At 39.3% G+C, this 19635-nt stretch overlaps 1 protein-coding gene across 10 annotated transcripts in view; it reads right to left on the bottom strand.

Moving 5' to 3' along the window:
- The window catches only part of cadm1a (cell adhesion molecule 1a), a 427187-nt gene that overhangs the window by 84218 nt on the left and 323334 nt on the right, over positions 1 to 19635 (bottom strand). The gene's annotated exons all lie outside the window — the stretch shown is intronic.

The raw sequence follows: 19635 nt of genomic DNA, 5'->3' as shown, positions 1-19635 counted from the left end.
GGCATTTCCATAGCTGTCCGTGCACAACAGGTTTTTATAAATAATAACATAAGTTTCTGTATTCATACTTTGTGATCATCTCTCATATTGTGTTTTTCTGTTCATCTTCATGAAATGACTTCATTCTCATGGCTTCATGCAAATAAATGCTTCATGTTGGTGTCATTCATGGGTTCATTCTTCGAGAATCACATTTTGAATGTATGCTACAGTAATGTATTTGGGACGGGCGTACTTTAATCAGGATTTGGGCCTTATGACTGATGGTGCTATAAAAATAAACTTTCCCCGCTCACACGTGCAGGGTTATTCTGACGCTACTCTGCATACATTTTACACCGACTGTAAGTTTGTGGACAATGACATATTGTTTTCAAGACTGATATGAGAGAGATACAAGAATAAAACACTGATTGCATTAACCTTTACGTTCCCATTAAGGTTTCATCCATAATACAAAGGTAACTGTCCCGAGGTGCAAGACTGCAATTAAAAAAATAATTTAATTATTCATTCCCGCGCCGAGTAATCTTGTGATTAACATTCAGATTACGAAATTGTGAAGGATTCTCGTGACAATTTGCCACGGCGCAGGGGGTCGCAATCATCTGACTTTGGTCTGATCAGAGCTCCAAAAACCAATGGTAATCAGTTTGTTATCACAGACAACAAAACAAAAAGGCAGAAAAGGAGGAGGCGTAAAAGGAAACGCTCGACAAACATCATCCACGGTCATTTCCGTCCAGCGGTTCATCAAATCGTCAAGCCCCTGAAACAAGCGTTACGGTGCTTACATTTTTAAATACAACCGTGAAGTGGACAACAATTCTGTTGTTGTCTTGAGAAAAAGGGATGCGATAAAAGCAGAGAGAAAATCAATCATTACTCTCTCGGAAAATAAAACCACAGATTAGTGCTATGGACTGGTTGTGTAAAAAAAAAAAAAGAAAAAAAAAAGAGGTATTTAATTACTTTCTGTCATATTTATTGCCCCTTGTTAGTTTTGTTTTCACACCTTTCAGACGTGCTTTCAAGAACAAGAGCGATAAAAAAAAAAAAAAAAAAAGACCTCAGTTTAATTAAGCAACAATCAATCATTGATTAAAGTTATGTAAGACTATATAGCAGCTTTGGGGAAAGAAACGGGGAAAAAACCCAAAACCAACGGGGAGAAAATGAGAGGCGTTACTCACACCACGTTGGAAAAAAAAGAAGAAACTACGGCCACGTGCAGAAATACTACACATGCTAACAACATTGTTTTTATGAACAGGGGCCCTGTCCTTGGCTGTCCTTTGGTTCCTCTGCTCGGGGATAGAGGACAGATCCATAAATCCTGTCTCTTCCTCATCTGCAGTCGCTTTCATCTCGCCTAACCTTTTTTGCCCACCTACCTAAGCACACTCTATCAGCTGTAATGTAGAATGACAACATGTGGTTAAGATGAAAGCCAAACCATCTCCAGCCCCCTTCGATGTGCTGATAAATTCTCCTCTGATTGACAGCAACTCCAGGCTCTTTGCACTCTGCACTCCCTCAGATCTGTGTATTCATCCTCTGGCTCTCCTTTTTTTTTTTTTTTTATATAAAAAGCTTAAAGCATTAAACATGAAGACTTCTGACACGGAACACCTCCAAACAGATATAAATAGACAGACTGGGCCACATTATGATTTCAGAGGAGGAAGATGATGCTGCTGTATGGGAGCTGTTCAAGATAAGAGTTGAAGGGGAAGAAAATAAACGATAAACAAGAATGCTAATCACCACAACTGATTTTGTACGTCATTAATCAAGAATATGAGACATACTTTAAGTGATATCATCAAGCTGACAAGAGAGGGAGTTTTTTTTTTTTTTTTTTTTTTTTCTCTTCCTGCCACGTTAAGGGAAGAAATGAGACATCTGCAATCAAAAGCTCTTTTCTGGGCAGATGGAAAAACAAAAAACGAACAAACAAACAAACAAACAAAAAAAAAGAAGAACGTTTCTGGTCATAATGTTGAGGGGTTCATTCCAACAGATAAGATGCTGCAGCTCTCTATCACTGTCCTCTGGAACAGTATAACACTATAACAGTTATGGCAAAAATAATAATAATAATAATAATAATAATGGCAAATGAAATCTAATCACATTTGCCCGAAAAAAAAAAAAAAAAAAAAAAAAGATAACTTAAATGTTTGGTTCCATTAGCACCGCTATTAGTTTCTTTTGTCTGAGCACAATGAAATCTTTCTTGTGGCAGATGAATAATATGCCCCTAATTAGTGCAGCTCATTCAAAAGCCTTGTTAGCCCTCATTAAAATGAGAGGTCACCCTCTAATCTTAACGATTTAATTGAATTAAATGTTCCTGGCTTCAAACACGCCAACGCCACAGTACACAGATGCACAGGAAGGAAGGAAAAAAGCCTCCAACCTGTTTTCAGAGGCGGAGATGTTGCTGAGGGTCAACTCCTGCGACACAGTACAAGTTTTCAAAGAAACGGCATGCTGTTCTGGTAAGAATCTAATCCTTGAGAAGAATTGAGCTGAATTCACTATCCAACCAAATTTTCATTGTATTATAACAAATTGCCCTCATATGAAATGAATTATTGTCAACACTGAGGAAATGAGCAGCGACGCAAAAATCTCTAAAAATGACTGAAAGCCGATTATAACCTGCAGAGACCGCGGTCAGAAACGATGTCATCATCAGCGTACAGCCGGACTTTGCAGACGCAAGTTTAAAAATAAACAGCACAAGTAAGTAGCACGGGGGTCCAATATTGATTTTTTTCTTTTTTTTTCTTCTTCTTCTGCATCATTTTATCTTTCTTATAGACAACCTGAGTTTCATGTTGGATTTCAGTGAGCTTCACTCTCAAAAATGTTGAGTAAGTTCAAGAACCGATGACTCCGGAGGAAAAAAAAAAAAAAAAAAGCCACGAGAGTGTGCACGACTTTGAAGAGGAGCTGCTCTGGATCTTGAGATGCTTTTCTGTCTCGGAGATGTCAGCAAAGACACACTGCAGTACACACGGTGTTACAACTTTAGATCTACTTTGCCTTGTTTCGAAGGAGAATAACTTTGCTCGTATGAAACATGATTCCCGAGCCTCTTTTGCCTGTTGAGTGAATACCATTACATCTGTGTCTGAGGACAGTCCCCCCCCCCCCCCCCCCCAGCTGTAAACTCAATACTTAAAAGTCGCTGCTACTTGCAAGTGGTATAAGGTGAAATAAGATACAAGACAAGAACTTACAAGATTGTGTCCTTGCGGCAAGGCATCGGAATCTGATGAACGTGTCACTATCAGGCTACGCAGAATGCCCGATAACCAGCTGCATATTACAATCAGATGCGTTGAGGGAGTGTAAGATCTAATACGTTTAATGCAGGACTCTGGGACTGAGATCTGACACCGTTGAATTAGATTCAAGAAGAGAGAAGATTAGCTTTTTATTACCTCAGTTTTGGTAAGACTTCAATCACCAACCGGGGCAAAATATCAGGAAACACTTATCCATCTCGGGAGCAAAGAAAGAAATTGTGATGTTACACTTGGAGAGCATGTGTGTGCATGATGATATTTCATATCGCTATACCGCTTACTGTATGTCGTGCATGCACTTTGGCTGCAAAGCCCTGTTTGGAGATTCCGCTCGTATCGAATGACGGGAAAAAAAAAAAAAAAAAGCTTCCAATAAGCACAACAGCAGACTTGCTGACTGAACAAGAGATGCTGGTGATTGAGAGGCCCGCAGGCAAACACAAATATTTTATGAGAAAATGAGAAACACTGTCAAATATGCTGCGACGCTGGAAAATGAATCCTCGACAGCCACCCGGATGAGGACCTGCATCCACAAAAAAAAAAAAAAAAAATCAACTGTGTGGAAATGGCTTAAACGTTTCCCGTGAAGAAGTTTCACTTGTTTTATCAGATCATTTTTGAAACCGACATAAAATCAACATACTCCTTTAACATGGATGAACACACTTTTGGAGAAGGGTGCCAAACGGACATTTAATATTTAAATACTAGCGTCCAGTGAAATGTGCATGGGAAAAGATTAAACGTGCGGTTATACGAGGAAAAGCGCACAGACGTTGCGAAACAATCGTAAAGGGACACGTGCAGACGCTGAAATATTACCAAAATGTACTGCCATGTTTTAAAAATGAGTGCTTATTTATTTTTTTATTAAACTATCATTTTAAAAGATAGTATTCGGAAGTGGCCTACTGGCTCACGCACTTAGCACAATCTCTTGAGACTCGTGTCCGGACAAAACAAACAAAACAAAACAAAACAAAACGCATCATGACTTGCAGAAATCTTCCATCCAAAAGCATATAAGCATTAGAATTAATCACAAAGAGATACACGCACACGTGACTGCCTTTAATGAATAAAATGCTTGGTTGTTTGATATTGAAAAGCCCTGACAACTTCTGCACCAGCTGAGAAATACCCATTAATATTTGAATGGAATATCCGACGTGACAACAATTTGAGAAACTCGTGCCAATCAGATATAATCCATTTCATGAAAGCGTTTCACAGAGATCTCTTAATCCTCTTATGTGTCACTCCTAAATAAGCCATTGTGGTATAAGCACGAGCTGAATAAATAAAACGCTTCCTAATACATGGTGAAAGAGAAACGCCGAGGCGCCGAGGCAAGGACGACGTTCCTTGTGCTCCAAGGTTCGGGACAACAATACTGCAGGCTCCAAGAGATACAAGGACAGATGGGGGAGAAAAGCCTGGTTAACGCAGCAGGATTGAATGCAGTGGTACATTCCAAGAGAGAGAGAGAGAGAGAGAGAGAGAGAGAGCGAGAGAGAGAAAAAAAAAAAAAAGTCCTGGCAGAGAGAAGGGAAGTAACACTGCGGACAGTTCTTTTATTGTTTGATCACAGCGCCACAGAATACATATTTCACTTCTCTTTGTGTACCGGATAGAGAAGAGGGTGACCTTTAGCTTCGTGCTCTTTCTGACCCGTTTTTTTTTTTCCTCCTCTTGTTCCATCATATCTGATAGCAGGTGAAGGACATCACAGATGCCCGACAAAGGTAACGGATAGTCAGGCGTACGGATAAGAGAAATCTGTCACGGCTCCGGAAATCTGTAAATTAAGTCTTTTTTATTTTGTTTTGGTCCACCTGATGGCGACGGAGCTCATTTAAACACGGCGATAACTCGACACAGTAGGAGCAGTCCTGTAAAGCGGCCAAGGAGACAGAGAGGTGGTTGCCCCCCCCACGTCCTCTTTAAGTTATTGAGTGCAGTGTCACTGAGCATGCATCCTGCTAACAAACAGCGCGTCAGCTTTAATGAACCCCGTTCTCCTCTATGCCGTGAGCGCTCGATGCATTTATGTTCATGGTGCAGTGAATGCATTTGGCTCGCCGCTCGAAAATGAATGAAAACTAGTAAACGAAGCAGCGAAAACAAAACAAAACCAAAAAAAAAACAAGTTCATTGCCAAGGTCTGAATGCCACCATAGCAAGTGGAGTAATGTCACAGTGCTGTGTAAACTAAACACATGAATTTTGAAAAGGAAAAAAAAATTAAATATGCAGCACAAGTGAACTAACTGAACCTAAAAAATCAGTAAATTTTTTAATTTTTAAACCTTTCAAACCACTTTAAATCCATTTCAACTGCTGGTTGGAACCATTTTAGAATTAGTTTTACAAGTTAGATCTGTATTTATAAGCGATTATACAACTTAAAGTCAAGTTATTATAGTTAAAATTCCATCAAATTCACTTTACATGTCATATGTCATATATTTTAGCCACGTCATTTCAGTTTGTGACAGTTTTTATAACAACTGATGAAAGTGTTCAAGCTTCAAGCTGTTCAAAAACAGTCAACCATTTGATTTTAAACTGGTGAGAAGCAGTTAAAGCCAGTTACCAGTCTCATTTCTATGAAATAGAATAAACATGCAAAGAGTCAAGAGCCTGTTAAAACTTGTGAACTGCTGTTCGCAGTTATGAAAGTTACGAGTTTATTCTAATATAACCTGGTCAGAACCAGATCGTTTTTGTCCAGTTACTCAGTTTGTACCATTTAAAGAGGAATAGAACTAGTTACCCCAATATTACAGCAAATACTTTAGGTTTATATAAATTATTTCCAGTCTGTACCAGTTAAATCAGTTTTATAAAAGATGTATACTCTATAAAGCAACTTCTATCAGTTTGAACTGAATGAACAAGTTATTTGGAATTGGTTCATACCATGTTACTAACTTAGTATCACTACGAAGTGTTAAAAGACAGAAGGTGACAAAAAAAAAAAAAAAAAATATATATATATATATATATATATACATATATATATCTAAGCCTATTATTTTATGTTATTATGTGTAAAGTTTTAATACCATAGTTCACCTCAGATTACAAGAGTATGCTTGTGACTTTTTTCCCCCCCAATAAGAGACGGACTGTGGATCGACGGCACATTTTAAAGTGTACAGGAAAGAAGTGGTTATTAAACGCCCCTCACGCACAGACGGTGACGCACTATCTCAGGACTACATCTTTACTCGTCAACACTTCCACATTCAGAGACAGGGATTCTTAATGGAGGTAAGTGCAGCGGTAAAGTGGCTTCGCATCCGCTTTTGCACAGCAGGTCTGCGTTACGAGACATATGATCGCCATCCACCTTCTGTACCTAACGGCTCCTTATAATCACGAAAACGAAGCCACTTCCCCTGAAAGCAACATTAAAGATGTTCCGCTGTAAATAACATAACCATTACCCCCCCAAAAAAACATTAGCACCTTGAATAAACATTAGTATATCTTTACATCGCTGCTTCGGTTGCTGCATTTTAATTTTCACCTGAACACACTTAACAAATTGAAACAATTGAAAGTTACTTTTCCACGTAAAATGTTATTTTTTAAATTAAGTGGCCGGTAATTGTAATCAATGGAAGACAGTAAATATAGAAAATAGAGTTTGTGGCCGGTTTTATTCAACATTTAATGAGATTCAAACTAACTGAATCAAACTTATTGACAACTTTTTAGAGTTTACCCCCCAAAAAAAACAGTAAAAGTAAAAATAATGGGTTTTGTTAAATCAACTGCTTTCAAGAGAATACTCACTGTACAACAACAAGCATTATACCATTGGTTTAAGTTATTTTAAGAATGAACTCATCTGTTTTATCCGTTTGTGTTTTTTTTTCTTCTTCTGTGATTCAAAATGAATTATTGGAGGTTTTTGAAACAAGGGAGAAATGAAAAAAAACCAACGAGTTTAGCAATTGGAAACAGTGTTTTCATCAAACATAAATATGAACTGTTTTGATGTTATCCTTAAAAGCGACATACATTCAAATGTATATGGAAATACGACGCAGTAGCAAAACATGACGTCTGCAGACTGTGAATTAAATTGGAAATAATATTGGATTTGGGTTTGTTGTAAAAAAAAATTAAACCAATTCCAATAATAAAACGAGTTTGTATACAGCCACAACAGGCTTTCCTCCCCATTTCCACCTTTGCACACAGCATGATTTTAATTCATCTTGCTTTCTCCTTCCCTCTCTTGATTAATCTTCATTCTTTCGCTGCATTTCATTTGAATAGTTTTATCTTCTCCAGCCACCGCCGAGGATGACTCCCATCCACAGAGAGCAGGAGATGATGAGTGTGCCTCGCCTAAGTGGCTGCAATCATTTGTGATTAGTGGCTGCTGCTACTTTTTGAGAGGAGCACATCAAAGTTTTATTATTGGGTGTCAGAGTGGGCAATATGGGGTGGGGCGGGGGTAATTACACTCTTATAACCAACCTCCTCCCTATTCGAGATGAATTCTTGTCTTCTCGGCACTATGTGAAGTCGAAATACGGGGGTATTTAGCAATAGTGTTAAAAAATGCAACACTTTACAGATTGCGTGATTTATATTTGGCAGTGAACTATCTAATCATTGCATTCCGTCAGTGCATATGAATGTATTAGTAAGAACTGCAAAGTACCGTAGAATTTGCTCCAATTTAGGCTCAAATGATGTATTAACAAGACACTTTTAAAGCTTTGTGTTTTGCCTCAACCTATTCCAATTTCGGCAACATGCTGCACACCTTCGGGGACTTTAAACCTTTTAGACATGCACTACTCAACATGTATGGGGTCATCTGCATACATTGGCAAAGGACGACTATTTTAACCAAGAAGCCAAAATGTCTACGAAGCAATTCACATCTCAGTGTGTGTCTCCTGGACCACCAGCCAAACAAGACAACGATATAACAGCTATAAATATATGTGTGTGTGTGTGTGTGTGTGTGTGTGTGTGTGTGTGTGTGTGTGTGTGTGTGTGTGTGTGTGTGTGTGTGTTTCCAGCCTGAATAATTAAACGAGAGCATTTAACAGAATGCCTGCTATATAAAAGACAGATGCACAAAGTGCTGAGCTGTTTTAGAAGCGGGTCTCCCAGCTTTACCTTTCTACCCGACACCAAATGCTGCAGTAAACCAGCCTTCACTGATTGGTAATGAAAAAGAGAGAGGGAATAGCCTGGAATACGTTTAGTTGGTGCATAAGCAGCAAGGAAATCAAGCCCACATATATGACCAGTCGATCGGTTCCTCTATTAACCCATGCATCCACCACGCCATCCATCAACCATGTCACCTGTCTGTCCAACCACCAGTTCGTTTGTCCTCCCATCCATCAATTAATCCAGCTAACCACCCACCCATCAATTCATCTATTAATCCATGCAACCACCACTTCATCTATTGTCTATCAAGTCATCAGGCTCAGCTATCCATCATCTATCCGCCTTTTTATCCAACCTCCCTTCAGCTGACATCCATTCACCAGTTCACCCATCCCTTCTTCCATCAATTCATCCATTCATTCGTCCAGGTTTGTTGGGGCTGGATTTAATCCTTGTAGAAATACTGGCAGCACCATGGAAACATCTAAGCAAACTTTAATATTATCAAATTTCCTATTAGGTATTTTTTTCAGCTTTATGTGCAAACAAAAGACTAATCAAAGTCATTTCTAAAATAGAATGCGTTATTACTGAAATCACAGAAATGGCAATAAGAAAATTCAGAAAACCTTTATTTCCTTGTAACGTATCTGCAGCTGAGATTTCCATGTTCATGTCCAGTTACTCGATCAGACAACACAACATCAAGTCTCCCATTCTCTTGATCAAACTGCTTTTATGGCACCTTGCTGCATTACAGACCAGTCAGGCGAAAACTAACAAAAGCACGTTGTCCAGAGGGTCTTTTGTAGCCATGTTTCAAGCTGTTTAAAGTTAACTACAAGTGACTTTTGGCTACAGGCAACTCATTGTCGTCGGCATCATATATGCGCCGACATTTGATCATTTCCAACCAGATCAAATTGATACCCTTTAATTCAAAACACGGCAGCTATCATTTTCACATTTTCGCCGGTGTGTGCAGGGGTGGGCTCGGCCTAGTTGCATTCATCTGGACTCAAAGTTGTCTCATTAAGCTGTTTTCAGACAAAAACCTCTTAGCCTGAACCTGGCCGGCCTTCAGTGGACGGATCACCCACTGCGACTCTTCCCCTCCTCCACAGGAGAGCAAGGGTAGTGTTTGTATGCGAGTGCTCCTCTCAGTCCTTTATTACAAGTGCTATGTGGGTGTACATTTGAAGCACAAGATACTGTCAGTGCTTTGCCGGCTTAGATTGGACGTAGGTGTCTTTTGTCCCATGCACATTATAAAGAATAAAGCGCTAAAAAAGAAATAAATTAAAAAAAAGATGGAAATACAGTTTACACACACTAAACCACAGATACTGTTAAAATCACGAGTAAATATTTAGACTTGCTTCAACAACGCAGATCTCGGATGTGTTCAGAGTCTATAATGTAACGGTTGCAGTGTTATTAGACGAATGGGTATCTTAGTTGATTTGGGCCATTCGTGCTAAAAGGCCAAACAGCAATGCTCTAGTAAAGGTTGAGTTTCACAGGAGAAATGAGATGTTCAGCTGGCTCAAAAAGAAATAGTGTTTTTTTTTGTTTTTGTTGTTGTTGTTTTTTCACACATAGCAGAAGGGAGTTCATAATACAGTGTGTTTCCTGCAACGCTGGCCTCCAAATAGGGCGGGATAGGCAGATCGGCCCCCGTCTTTTAGGTCGATGCCTTCCATCTTGTGCGGAATTATTTTCTATCGCAGGGATTGTGGAAGACATCTATCACGCTCTCGCAGCGATTGAACCTACTTCACCAGCGGACCCGACAAAACGCGCTAAATAATTGTATTTTGAGAGTGAAACTATGAGACCACCCACACCATTTATAGGATAACCCCGAAGTCGCAAACTTTACCGGATGTCAAGACTTCCTTTTGGGATTTAGATGAAATAAAAACGCATCGTGGGAGCCAGTTCGAGACTTTCACTTTCAACCTCGTGTCTGGCAAGTGATCATACTTGGCGAGTTTAACATTTCTTCTTGTTTATTCTAAACCGTACCCGTGCAACTACAGACGGTGAGAATAGAGTCGGATTAAAAACATATGTCCATGTCACATCTATCTCATTTAGGGAATGTTAATGGTGAGATAAATAGACATGCATGTTTAATCAGTGTCATGCTTTCCAACTGATTTTTTAATAATTCTATATTTAAATGACATATGATGATGTTCATTATCAAGGCTGGCTTTTCAAAAAGCAAACAAGAAAAGAGCATAACCAAGCAAGTCTGATATAAGTGGAAAAACACCATTTACTTTCAATTGATCATTTAGAGACGTTTGATTGAGCAGATGTAAAATAGTTATGGAGCCATTTAAATGTTATACTTGTTAAAGCCCCTGCATACTCCCTTTTTGAAGCCATAAGGACAAGAACATACCACACACCATTGTATAACCGGGAAAAGATCTTCTGGAGCACCCCCTCCCTCTGGTTTTCTTCACAGATCACACAATGCCTATGGAAGTTTGAGACTTCAGGTTCATCATTAGGTATTTCCATTCTTGGAATTATTACATTTCTGCACGACTACAAAACAAATTGGGGAGTATGATATGCTGAATACATCACCGCTCACTGGGAGAGATTGCCTTTCCGCTTTGACATGCCACAAGTTTTTTTATCAGGGACGTTTTTTTCCCGGAATCAAACCTCAGTGGAATTAAACAATAAACTTCAAGCATCAAGCTTATTGATTTGGCCTCCGGGTCACCGATACCTCTCCAAGGCCCAGTTTGCAAAACAACAATCAACAACAATTGTTTTTTGTTTCAGAAAGTTTCATGTTCAAACATAACAATGGCTAAAAAAAAAAAAAAATGCCGTAGTTTTACCACTAGTTGGCGCTGCACTATTGTGATACAACCACACCCGTGTGTGCAGGAAGTTGTAACGCATAAACATCGGAGCATTTTAAAAAAGGGTTCGCGGACAACCAAAAACCCAACTTAGGTTCAGCGTTTCTGCTGGAAAGCCCCCCTTCTGCTGGTATCTTCTCCTCAAGCAGATGGCTGTCGGAGATCAAACTCTCCATTTGGGTGTTTTCCAGCACGGTCTCCAAGTGGAGCTCGGCAGTATTGACATACTAAAAAGGTCATTGTTCCATGGAAACATCACCATCTGTGAATCTTGTGTTTGCGAAACAATAGTCAAAAGAACAAGCCACACCAGAGCATCATATGGTTTGTCCTCTCGCGTATGTAAACTGCTGCAGACCAGAGCCAAGAGGAGAAAAAAAAAAAAAAACAGCTGCACGGCGATTGTATACTTACTTTCCGCGGTGTCAAATCTCTGGACCGGAATATATTGTTTATCTAAAGGCAGCACAGACCGACTGCAGGGCGAACTCCCCAACTTCACACACTTGAATTCAGTCATCATAGTAAGTGTGAGTCTGTTTGTCCAAGAAAAAAACCCACACAAAAAAAAACTACCTCCCAGCGTGGGTATTGAGACGACAGTGAAGTAACAAAGCCCACACCTCGGTTGTGAGTCAGCGAGGGTAGAGGATGTTTACAATGTAGAGATGGCTTAAAAAAAAAGGATGCAATGTAGTTGCATTCAACACATGCGCAAGTGTTTTGGGAGCTTTATTCAAAAAACTAAAATAAACTGAGGATGAGTCAGACTCTGCTTCTTGTCTCTTGAAAGTCTCCCATCGTACTAAACTGTGAAAATAGCTCTTTTGATCCACAACAAAAAAAAAAAAAGGGGGGGGGGGGGATTTTCGGGCATCTGGAGCAACACATGCATGCATCTCATGAGTGCAATTTCACTTGAATCGCATTTGACTGGATAAAATATCTTACAGCGGGCAAAAGAAGTGCCTTTGGTGGAGGCTGAGAAAAGAATGACCAACAGTCAGGCGGGAGAAAAGTAACTGAAGCTGGTTTCAAAGCGCCTCCTCTCCTTCTCCGTCTCCGTCTCTTCAGCCTCTCTCCGTTGCGTTCCCTTTTTCTCGCACTCACAAACATAATCCACCGCTGTGGATTCAGACTGAGATGGCAGATGTGATATTTTGAAGGGGGCAATGTTGTTTGGAGGCTGCCTTGGTGGAGGTTATGTCATAATGAAGCGGTGCAGCTGCAGCGAGGATGCCTGGGAGGGATCACAGGAGATCAAGGAGCCCTCGTCAAAGAAGAACACCTTGCCCTTGACAGCCAGCTTGTGGGAGTCGGCTCACCGCAGTTCGGCACCGCAGCAGATAAATACCGAGTTCGGTTTAGCATACGCACGGGGGCTTTCTGCGAGCGTGCCCTTGTATCGTATGGAGAAAGCGCATTTGAAAAGGCACCGGGGTAAGGTCTGCGGAGGAAGGCCCCGACGCTCCGGCAGAGGCACGGGGCGCGCTCGAAAGATTTGGGAGAATCACGATGTAGAAACAACCGAGTTATGAGTGCGCGTCCGGAATAGTATTTTGTACTCGCGCATAAATTTCGAAGACCGAGGAAAAAAAGGTCAGGACATAAACAAGTGCACAACAAACAGCAGATAGGTTAGAAGACTTGGGGGGGAAAGACAAGAGATGATCATGAAAAACCGATGACGCGATGGCCATTTGTAAATGTTTTATCTATTTAAGGGGCTTAAATGTATTTTGTATAAATACTGTACATATATATTTTCCAGCGATCGCTACAAGCCATTTGCTTTAAAGCTACTTTAAGGCACTTATTGATACATAACGGTGTGTGTCAGGCAAGTAGTGCATCAGTGTAATCTCATTACATTTGCTCGCTGTAATGTAACACATCACACAATGGAATTAGGTTATCTTATATTTAGAGTAATGGAATTACACCGGAGCTCGTGTTACACTGGATCCTGGTCAAACTTGCCTCCGATGCACAAACATTGTTTTTGACCTGGTGTGTCTCGATGTTCTTTCTTGAATCTGCCACCGGTAAGTTTTCTCGTGTATCAAGCCTCTTAAGTTTACCGTCTCTTTGTCGCGTTCTTCAAATTCATCGTCATCTTCATGCTCATTGTATGTTATGTCATATTATTCTTAATCTTTACTGTATTTCTCATCTTTGTATCAACATCATCTTCATATTTGTCATCTTTATACTCATTTTTATTCATATTTGTCACTATCATTTTTTTTTTCATTTTTGGATTAGTGCTCTTCATCTGTCCCATACTTTATAAATGACTTCTTGTATTCTTTATGCCCTCCTCCGTTTTTGTCAGCTTTGTTTTCTCCTTCGTATTTACCAACGTCTTCTTGTTGGTAAATACTTGGATTATTATCTTTTTTTTTTTTTTTTGCCAGATCAATACGATTTATCCCAGAATAATGGATAATACATTATGGGAGTTGCAGGCCACTGGATTGTCAGGATTTTCAAACACATACTTACTTTACTTCAGGGGCCACATGAAGCCCAGTTTCATCTAGAGTGGGCTGGACTGGATTAAACTGTACTGTAATCAACTTACTCTTTGTTCTGACGCAGAGTATACATGTTGAAAATGCCTATATTTTCACAAAAGCACACAATTATTATAATAAATGACAACAATCTCAACATATAGAAAATTTTAATGATAATTTGTAATTAATGTAATTAATGTAAACATTTTTATTAAATCTTTGAAAGTTCTATAATTTGTTTGGTGGTTTGGCGGCCAGACTGGAACCTCTGGCCCACAGGCCCCCCCTGTTCTAGTTCTTCTTTGTCCATCATGCTTGCATGTTGCCACCATCTTTTGACTAAAAAAACAAAACAAACAAAAAAAATAAAAAAAACAGACAAATTGTCTGCATCTACTCTTGAGTGAATTTAACTTTTTAAGTGTTTTTGACAAGAGACACTGAAATTAATGTAGCAAGTCGTGTCACAAAACCCAAAAAAAAAAAAAAAAAGTGTATTCTCTTTTTTAGTGTATGGCAGGTTTTTACAGCTTCGCTGCAGACGCATCATCACACATCTTCAGCTTGAGCAGTCACACTGACAGCAGTTTACGGAAATGCAGACAAAGAGTATCTCTGCCATTATTTGAAGCTGTGTTTGTCCGCCTGATGAATATAAACAGTTTTAACTCTCACTTTCATTTGATGTTTGATTTTTTTTTTCCCGCTCATTTTTTTTTTTCTTCTTATTAACCAGCTGCTGTTTTCTTCCTCTGTCTCACTAAATTTGACAGTGCGCCCAGGTATTTTATTGGATTTCAGTTTGTTGTTTTCTCGCTGAAGAAATTAATCAACCAAAGTGGGTTTTTTTGAAATTCTTTATTCAAATGTTTTTTTTTTTCCCCCCACTCAGCGCATCGTCTTGAGTGTTTCATAATTATTGCTGATAGCTCACTCCTCTCCCGTCAGTATGGCAACATCACTTCGGAAACTCATCAAGCTATTGACGGACTCAGTTATTGACAGAACGCATTCGGATCGCTCAGATTTGAGTATTATTGGGTTGTTTTTACAGGTGAAAACTGTTGATTAAATGTCCCAGAATGTTCTGCAGGTAACTGAATAATAATTTGAATAAAAAAACAATTTTTTTTCCTCCTCTTAAATGCTCATGTTGCTTTTTCTTCGAATGGTCGCTAATGCATCTTTGGTGAATATGAACACGTGGGTGCAATGTGACACACACACACACACACGTGCACACACAGGTTCAGTGTAGGTCAGGTGGAGGGAGCAGTGAAAGAAACAGCAGTAAAAAAAAAAAAAAAACACCTCAGTGGTGAAGCCACTAATTGTGTTTTTTTCCCCGCTATAAGGAGTAATGCTGGAATTTGTCGTTTTGACACGTTCACGTTGTCGCTTCGACGACCTCGCGCCGTTGTGATTGCACTGATTGTGGTCTTCCTCGACGTGACTAAAGTGCGTCTCTGACGGAGACGTGCAGAAGCAGCACACGGGACTCAGAACGTCCTCCAGGTCCATGTGCTGTTAACTTTAGTTCACTGAATTATTTACTCAAAGTCTGGGGGAGAAATGACGCCGTTGAAGTGGAGCCACAATCTCTGTCGAAAAAACTTAAGCTGCTTTGCCCTCAGCAGCCAATGCATAATTATATCATTTTCAGGCCCGCTATAGCCGCCGTGACATTTTCCATATGATCTCTATCCTTATTAAATCTGTTTGCATGGAACTGGTTATGCAAATACGTTCTATACCAACATACATTTTGGAAGACAGGGCATGAAAAGTATGCAAACTGCTGAGGGCAAAATAAACAATGCACGAAAAAGAACTGATGCATCAGCAAGTATACACTTAGTTAACAGCAGAATCTGCATATGTTGAACTTACAACATAATGTCACTGTCATAGAGTTGAAGAAGTTGAATCATGCTACCGGGAGGTCGACATTTTGCATATCGGAACATAAAATAACCTCTTTACCCTATTCTGTCGCCTCAGAACGCGCTCCCGTGCTCATGTAGCCGGCGCTATGTAGAAAGTTCAAAAAGTGGAGAAATCATGTAAAAGTTTAAAGTTGTTTAGGGAAGAAAAGTGGCAAAATCTATATATATATATATATATATTTTTTTTTTTACATTTCTACAGCCATAAAAACCTAGGCGTCCCAATCATAGAAGGGTTAATGATCCAGAAGGTGGCACCGGCAGAGTGAAGAACACAGTATGTCCAACTAATCGCAGCTAATTAGAGCAGTGACAGGATAATTGGGCAGGATAAGAATAAACACACAGGTCATTAAATGTTTAGGGACACAAGCTGATTTTATTAAAACAGACATGAAGAAAGCCCAACATGTTTGGAAGGTTGTTTTAACCTCGTGCAAGATTAATCAGGCAGAAGAGTCAAAGTTAATGCATCTCCTTAAAAGTGCAAGTAAGGTGAGAGAATATTAATTACTACAGTGAAACTTCACCCGAAGTGTGTACGGACCTCTTAAACACTCGAAACTTGTTATGAGTTCAGCACTCCTGCTGTTAGTTTGTTTCCATGTCTATTTGAATTAATGTTTCATTAATTTAGATATGCAATAAAGTAAGATTAGGGGTACGGCTGGATAAGCAAGTCGTTTCTCCTTACTCCTTTTCGGACAGCAAATATACATTTCCTATTGTTATGATTATTGATATTATTTCGTATATATATATATATATATATATATATATATATATATATATATATATACACACATATATATATATATATAGACTTGAGGCACTTTTTAAATTGGCCATCGCCAGCCCTGCTCAGTGATTGGCTTAAAGTGAGTTCTGGGTTGTTCTTGCGTGTTTCTACAAGAGGTTGAGATGAAGATAACAAGCAGTGAGTCTCTAATTATTAACTCTGTCACATCTCTTCTAATTTACTAGTTTGAAAGGAGAATCTTTGGCTGAAAAGCTGCAGGTCAGGTTCAGCTTTCTCCAGTGTAGTTATTTTTAAATGCACACAAAGAGAAAAGTGTTGAGAATTCTTTTTGCAAATGTGAACAGGTTTGTTGATAAGTTGTTTCGATATGCTCAAATGTATTAATGCCTGGAAGTCTAAGAGCTTACATTATTATTATTTTTTTTTTAAGCTTCTTTCAAAGCATTCTAAATTCAAACATTTCAAAAATCACAAATTTCCTTTAAACAACTGTCCTTAGTGTTATATTTTAATTTATATGAATGAATCATTGAGCTCTGTAAGAACATGATTCTTTTCTGTTAAATTGTTTATTTTTAAAACAATAATAATTTAAAAAAAAAATAATTAAAAGTTTTGGGCTGCACGGTGAGAAAATCCCCAATTTCAGCCCGGGTGGGGACATTCCCGGGTTTTCTCAAGTTTCCTCCCAGTTAGGTTTATTTCTTAGCCTGTACTGTTGAATTAGGACTTCAGAACAGAACAGTATTTTTTTGATCCATCCAAATACTTTCCCTGAAAAACATTGATTATTTTATCATGGGAAAAAAACAAAAAAGCTAAATATAGCAAACTATAGCTTCAGTCTTGCAGCAGATCAAGTGTGTTTAGGAAAGCCGCCTGCTCACTTCTCAAAAAACACAAATTTAAAGCGAGTAAACTAGATATTTATGTCTGCGTTGAGTCGCCCTGATGGCAAAATGCCAGGTCAAAAGCCAACAAGCTACTTGACTTTTATTAGGAGGCTGAAGACGCTCGGCTGTGGTGAGATTCTCAATTCAAATACTGCATGAACACCCAGCACAGAGCCGGAAACTGAGATAAAATGGGATTTTATGATCAGAAGTTAACTCCAGTAACACCAAACACCTCATTAAAACTGGCAGTATCTATATAGAAGAAAGAGAAAAAAAAAAAACCATCACAATTATCTGTATTTATTTGTGTTAACATGTGGGCAGGTCTTCAGAAGCAGATTCGTAGTATTCCAACGCATTCCACGTGTGAACACACGAGCTTTTCCGTTGTCTCTGCTCAACACGTCGTGCACAGACTCACATGGTCGGGGTCTGAAATAGATCCGGAGGTTAATGGCATCGGCTCGGGCTAATTGGAGTCGGGAGTTAGCGAACGCGGAGTCTAATTAACCAAACACAAACATAAGACTTTGACTCATAAACATAAATTCTCACGCACGCACACACACACACACACACACACACACACACACACACACACACACACACACACACAAAGACATGAAGGAATCATGGAGAAGTGTTGATTTCCAGAGTTCGGATATTAATCAGTGCCGGGAAAGGAGTCAATTAAGTCGATCTTCAATTTAACACTTAAATAGTTTATTGCTCAGCGCTGCTTGTAATAGCAATATTGAACGGTGTTTAACAGCGGCTTGCTGGCAGATAGCCCGAACTGTTCATTATTAAAGGTAAATCTGCTTTTGTCGCCGCCGTGTTGCGGTGTAGCTTTGGGTGGAAAACCTCCCCCCCAAACAACTAACAGCAAATATAGCAAGCCGGCGATAAAAGTTTTCTCTCTTTGTTTTGTTAAATAGGGCAAATCGGAAGTTTCGCTCAAAGTTAAACTGGATTCATGGTGTGAGCTGGGATTGCCTATTCTCACCTCATGTTGTGGGTAACAGCTTCCTGCTATTAATATATAGACGTGCAGCTGGAAATGACCCACTTGCCACTTCCGAGAGCGAGTCTGTTCGACAGTCCAACTTAGATGTGCATAAAAACAAAGAAGGGAATGCAGCTGATTACCATATGCAAATGTCGCTTGGTTCCGTTACACACACACGCACGCACACACACACACACCGTTCAACAAAAGTGCAGGTCGGCGCGACGACGCTGCAAACTACAACTACAAGAATGAGCGTTTGGTTCAAGTTAGACCTCTCTCAGCGTCTGTTGTTAAAAACTGCACCCTGGATCACAATAAATAGAACAAGTATATCTAATATACTTCTAAAGATTTATGTTTACGCGCTCGTCATCTCTGCCTGCTTTTGTTTTACGCATCACGGTAACAGTTTCTCTGAGTTCCTCCAGTCACAGGTTTCTCACAGATGTTACCGTTTTCTGCTGCAGATTTGTATTTATTTTTATTTTTTTTAAAGTCTGCTGTGTAGTTTTTTTGGGGGGGCGACGTCTTGCTTGTTCTGTTAGTGAAATATGGTAATGATGAATATTTGTCTGTGGTACTGTGGTGGCCTTCTGTGGTCGTACAGTACTAGTGGTCACAGATGAAGTAATCCATGTTGATATACGGTGATTCTTAATATATAAAATAACAACTTAACTTACTGACTAACTTAACATAATCAGCTGAGCAACTAAAAACAACATGGGGACTCATATTCTGGGTAATATGGTCGCTTATATCAACGAGGCGGTTTTGTTGAATGAGGCAAGATATGTAGAAACCAGACTTAACAGGAAAAGAACAAGATGAAATTTATACATTTTGCTTCGAGGTTTGTAATATTTTATGACAACCGACCATCAGTTACACTCATGTTGATGTTTGAGGAAGCAGCTGATGGTAACAGTTCTTCATACTGAAAGGTATGTGCATTATGTGCATTGTGTGTGTGTGTGTGCGTGTGCGTGTGTGTGTGTGTGTGTGTGTGTGTGTGTGCGTGTGTGTGTGTGTGTGTGTGCGTGTGTCACCACCGAGTACAACACAAAACCTGCACTTTAACTGTTTTTTTTTTTTTTTTGGAAAAAAGACATTTCATTGGTAGTTTTTCTTTTACTA

Source organism: Lipophrys pholis, assembly GCF_963383615.2.
Source record: "Lipophrys pholis genome assembly, chromosome: 16".
NCBI lineage: Eukaryota > Metazoa > Chordata > Actinopteri > Blenniiformes > Blenniidae > Lipophrys > Lipophrys pholis.
This window is presented reverse-complemented; position numbering and strand designations above follow the sequence as displayed.